The following is a 6,000-nucleotide window of genomic DNA, read 5'->3' as shown; positions in this document are numbered from 1 at the left end:
GTGCTCAAGTCAGTGACCTCAGGATTTCAGAGTGGGGACCTCAGCATCCTAAATCAATGCTGCAGCCACTGTGCCACCACCAGTCAGGCAGCTTTTCTACTCTTTTAGACAATAATTTCCCTTAGTGTGAGCCTGCTTTCTTTTCATTATTGACACTTTTAACACAGTATAAATATTTTAGGAAAAAGTTATCAATCATCTATACTATAGCTAACTTTTATTATGTCATTATATGTACTAATAACTACAATATACTTGTATCAATGAATTTGTTTCAATGACAAATATCTCATATGTAACAAACTGTATTACAGATTTTTGCATGTATAATATTTCCTAAAAATGAAACTATATATACAAATTTAGGCTAAAAATATTTTGAGATCCCTGGCCAGATAGCTCGGATGGTTGGAGGGTGGTCCTGAAGCACAGAGGATGCTGGTTCGGTCCTCGGTCAGGGCACATACAGATTGATGTTCCTGTCTCTCTCCCTCTTTCTCTCTTCCTCTCTCTAAAATCAATAAAATAAACATTAAATTAAAAAAATATTTTGAGAAAAACTTTTTTTTTTTGTGATAGAGACAGAGAGTCAGAGAGAGGGAATATAGGGACAGACAGACAGGAAGGGAGAGATGAGAAGCATCAATTCTTCGTTGTGGCTCTTTGTTGCAGCTCCTTAGTTGTTCATTGAATGCTTTCTCATATGTGCCTTGACTGGGGGCTACAGCAGAGCGAGTGACCCCTTGCTCAACCCGGCGACCTTGAGCTCACACCAGCAACCTTGGGCTTCAAGACAGTGGCCTTTGGGCTCAAGCCAGCGACCATGGGTCATGTCTCTGATCTGATGTTTTGGTTTGTTTTTTTTTTGTATTTTTCTGAAGCTGGAAATGGGGAGAGACAGTCAGACAGACTCCCGCATGCGCCCGACTGGGATCCACCTGGCCCGCCCACCAGGGGCGACGATCTGCCCACCAGGGGGTGATGCTCTGCCCCTCCGGGGCGTTGCTCTGCTGCGACCAAAGCCACTCTAGCGCCTGGGGCAGAGGCCAAGGAGCCATCCCCAGCACCCGAGCCATCTTTGCTCCAATGGAGCCTTGGCTGCGGGAGGGGAAGAGAGAGACAGAGAGGAAGGGGGGGGGTGGAGAAGCAAATGGGCGCTTCTACTATGTGCCCTGGCCGGGAATCGAACCTGGGACTTCTGCACGCCAGGCCGACGCTCTACCGCTGAGCCAACCGGCCAGGGCTCTGATCTGATGTTCAAGCCAGTGACCCTACACTCAAGCTGGTGAGCTTGTGCTCAAGCTGGATGAACGCATGCTCAAGCCGGCAATCTCAGGGTTTTGAACCTGGGTCCTCTGTGTCCTAGTCCAACGCTCCATCCACTGCACCACTGCCTGGTCAGGCAAGAAATATTTCTTATACAGTCTACTTATATGTCAACTCAGTTCCTGTGGTTTTGTCTTATTTGTTAAACCAAAGTGAGTGAAGCAAATCAAATAACAGGCATATTTCCTTATTTTATTTGCATATCTATGATTTAAAAGTATGTTAATAATTTTAGTAAAGAAATCAATAAATATAGGCTCTGGCCTATTGGCTCAGTGGTATGGCACTGACCCAGTGTGTGGAAGTCCCAGGTTCAAGTCCCAATCAGGGCACATATGAGAGCAACCATCTGCTTCTCCACCCCTCCCCCTCTCTCTTCTTTCTTTTTTTCTCTCTTTTTCTCCCTCAGCCATAGCTTGATTGATTCGAGCATGTTGGCTCCAGGCACTGAGGATGACTTCATGGAGCCTACACCTCAGGTGCTAAAAATAGCTTGGTTGCAAACATTGCCTACAGCTGAGCAGAGCATTGGCCCCAGATGGGCGTCAGTGGCTGCCAAGTTGGAGTGCATACAGAAATCTGTCTCTTTATCTCCACTCCTCTCACATAAGTTAAAAAAATTAATAAATATAGAAATAACTTCAAAAAACTAAGGCAGAGCTGAAATGTACAATGAGCCAGTATTTATTACATACTGGAGACACTTTTATTAAAATGATGGTACTAACAAAGACATTATGTTAATTGAAAGAAGCTAGTCACAAAAGACTATATGATTCCACTTATATGAAATGTCCAGTACTGTACAGGCAAATTAGAGACAGAGAGTAGATTAGTGGTTTGTTTAGGACTCAAGTGAGGTGATGTGGGGAGGGGTATTGGGAGTAATAGCCAAAGGATGTGGGGATTTCTTTGGGGGTAAGGGGAGGTAGGAGAGAGAGTCAGGAACATCGAGCTGCTCCTGTATGTGCCCTGATAGGGGAATCGAACCAGCAAATTCTGTGCTCCAGGATGATGCTCCAACCACTAACCAGCCAGGGATTTATTTATTTATTTATTTATTTATTTATTTATTTATTTATTGAGACAGAGAGGAAGGGAGAGAGAGGGGAATGGTAAGGGAAACATTCATTTGTTGTTCCACTCAGTCGTACATTCATTGGTTGCTTTCTGTGTGTGCCCTGACTGGGGCTTGAACCTGCAACCTCAGGGTTGATCCAGTTCCCTTGGGATTAACCCATCACCCTCGTGCTCTAGGACAACACTCTATCCACTGTACCACCAAACAGGGCTATACTTGCTTCTGTATTGAAAGCACCATTAAAGATGATTCACTAAAGCCTGGCCAGGCGGTGGCGCAGTGGATAGAGCGTCAGACTGGGATGCCGAGGACCCAGGTTTGAGACCCTGAGGTTGCCAGCTTGAACGCTGGCTCATCTGGTTTGAGCAAAAGCTCACCAGCTTAGACCCAAGGTCACTGGCTGGAGCAAGGGGTTACTCGGTCTGCTGAAGGCCCGTGGTCAAGGCACATATGAGAAAGCAATCAACGAACAACTAAGCTGTTGCAATGCACAACGAAAAACTAATGATTGATGCTTCTCATCTCTCTCTGTCCTTATCTATCCCTCTCTCTGACTCTCTCTCTGTCTCTGTAAAAAAAAAAAAAAAAGATGATTCACTAAAGATGGATAATGTAATAATCCTGTAAAAATCATAGTTCTCATTCTCATTCTTTTGTTATTTAAAATAAAATAACACTAATAATATATATTGCTCACAAAAATTAGGGAATATTTTATAGCTTCATATTCATTTTGAAATATCCCCTAATTTTTGTGAGTAGACTTCAAAAAAGTTTGTATCATATCTTTCTTCAATGGGCTGTCATTCTAAAAAAAAGAAAAAAAAGACAATATATGATTAGAGCAAAACATGTTTATTCCATGGAACAGAATAGAATGTGTAAATTAAAACCATGTTTATAAAACCCAAATTTAATAGGATTAATTCAACATAATTACCACCAAATCGAAGTTACCGACTGTCACAATGTTTTAGGCATTATTAGTTTTTAATTTAATTTAATTTTTTTTTGTGACAGAGACAGAGAGAGGGACAGATAGGGACAGACAGACAGGAAGGGAGAGAGATGAGAAGCATCAATTCTTTGTTGCAGCACCTTATTTTCTCATTGATTGCTTTCTCATATGTGCTTAGACCAGGGAGCTACAGCAGACTGAGTAACCCCTTGCTCAAGCCAGCGACCTTTGGCTCAAGCTGGTGAGCCTTGCTCAAACCAGATGAGCCCGCGCTCAGGCTGGTGACCTTGCGGTTTCGAACCTGGGTCCTCCACATCCCAGTCCAATGCTTTACCTGCTGCGCCACCGCCTGGTCAGGCTAGGCATTATTTTTTTAAAAGACAAAAAATTTACCCAGAGAGATGAGACACACTAATTTTTAAAATCTTAAAAAGTTCTATTTTCATTTATTCTATACCATGATTATGTGTAGTATGTGAACTAGAGAGTGTAGTGATTGAATTGTAACAGCTCATAACTCAGGTGTCTACTTTCATTTGATTACAATTATAGAAATACCAAGTCATGCAGCATTTCATTCTGGTTTAGGAGAGTAGTTTGTTAGTTATTTTAAGATCATGTGAAGATTTGTTGCTCATAAAATTTAGTGAAAAAAGATTCTGAAGCAGTGATAGCTATTTATCAGCTGTAGAATATCCAAGAGTTAGCTCTGGTTGGGAACGTATTCTATATTAAAATATAAAGGATCTAAATTTAAAGTCTTTATGTCTTTTTTTTTCCTTAAAGATTACATGTTTCCTTTGCATTTCCAACTAAATTTCTCCTAGCAGTTACTAGGGAACAAATGAGTTAGCTTATAAAATGGATCTTTAGTCTTTCACATTCTTCTCACTCAGACCTGAGTGAATTATTAAAATACAGTACACTCTTTTAAAGTTCTTTTTTTTTTAAAGCATTTAAATTTTATTTGTTTATTTTGTGACAGACAGAGAGAGGGTAGACAGGAAGGCAAAGAGAGGAGAAGCATCAATTTTTCGTTGTGGCACCTTAGTTGTTCATTGATTGCTTTCTCATGTGCCTTGACTGGGGGGCTACAGCAGACTGAGTGACCCCTTGCTTGAGGCAGTGACCTTGGGCTCAAGCTGGTGAGCCTTGCTCAAACCAGATGAGCCCACATATAGTGCACTTAAAAAAATTTTTTTTCTTAAGTGGAAAGCAGGAAGGCAGAGAGACTCTCTCACATGCTTCCGGACCAGGATTCACCTGGCAAGCCCCTTACCAAGCCATGCTCTGCACATCTGGAGCTTTTTCTGTTGTTCAGCAACCGAGTTATTTTTAGCGCCTGAGGCAGGCCATGGAGTCATCCTCAGGACTCCAGGCCAACTTGCTCCAACTGTGCCATGGCTACGGAAGGGGAAGAAAGAAACAGAGAGAGAAGGGAGAGGGGGGAGTGGTGGAGAAGCAGATGGATGCTTCTCCTGTGTGCCTTGACTGGGAATTGAACCTGGGATATCCACATGCCAGGTGGACGCTCCTACCACTAAACCAAGTGGTCAGGGCATAGTGCACTTTTTGAAGTCAATGGAAGCTTAATAATTACAGTCATTCCTTACCATATCGTAGTTCACTTTTTGCGGTCTCACTGTACCATGGATTTTTAAATTATATATATCTAATTTTGTATCACAAATTTTTTGCTATATTGCAGGATTTTGTGGTATATAGGTATTTTTATATATTTATTATTTTAATTATTTTTGCAGTAAAATAAGCATTTTTAGCCTAAAAAATTGAAAACAATATAAAAGAATAAATTAAAACATATTAAAAGAATATTAAATCAAAATAAAATACATCACATACAGCAGATGAGTAGACAAAGACTCGCACATATGGATACTGCACCACCTGATGAAGTGCCTGATGAAGGGGCACCTTCAGATGAGCTGTAATGCTCTTCTTGGCTGTGCAGTACATTCATCTCATCATCATCACCTTCATCGTCATCAGTACTGCACAGCTAATTCATCATCATCTTCATCATTCAAGTTGTAGTATACTCACTGGTGAGTACCTATATAGAATTTTATATGTTGTTAAAATTACGTAGGTTTAAGAGTGTAGAAAGTGTTTAAGAGCATAGGCAATGTTTATAAGAGTGTGTGTGGGAAAGGTTTATAAGAGTGTGGGGAGGGTTTATAAAGCCTTAAAATATATATAAATAATAAAATAAATATAAGGTTGCTACTTTGCAGATTTTCACCTATCACAGGGGAGTTCTGGAACCTATAACCCCCTGTGATCAACGAGGGACCAGTGTGATTGAAACAAGGCAGTATAAAATCTGACAAAAGCAGTCTTGAAATGATTTTATTAATCCATTGATTGTTTCTTGATGATGTAAAGTTGGATAACTTAATTGGTAAAGTTGTCTTAATAATAAAGACAGCTTTGGTTGCCACACACAAAATAATCATGGAGTACTTTGTGGCTTTTGGAAAACTAGAGTTAACTCTCAAGTTTCTAGGCTCAGGAAATCTTGTTTGCTACTATTATGTACACATTTAAAAGCACTCTTATTTAAAAATCATTTTGGCTTAAGCTTACTATTTAATGAACCATTACATCACCACAT

This window comes from Saccopteryx leptura, chromosome 1 (assembly GCF_036850995.1).
Source record: "Saccopteryx leptura isolate mSacLep1 chromosome 1, mSacLep1_pri_phased_curated, whole genome shotgun sequence".
Lineage (NCBI taxonomy): Eukaryota > Metazoa > Chordata > Mammalia > Chiroptera > Emballonuridae > Saccopteryx > Saccopteryx leptura.
The sequence above is the reverse complement of the archived record's forward strand: the minus strand, read 5'-3'. Positions refer to the sequence as shown.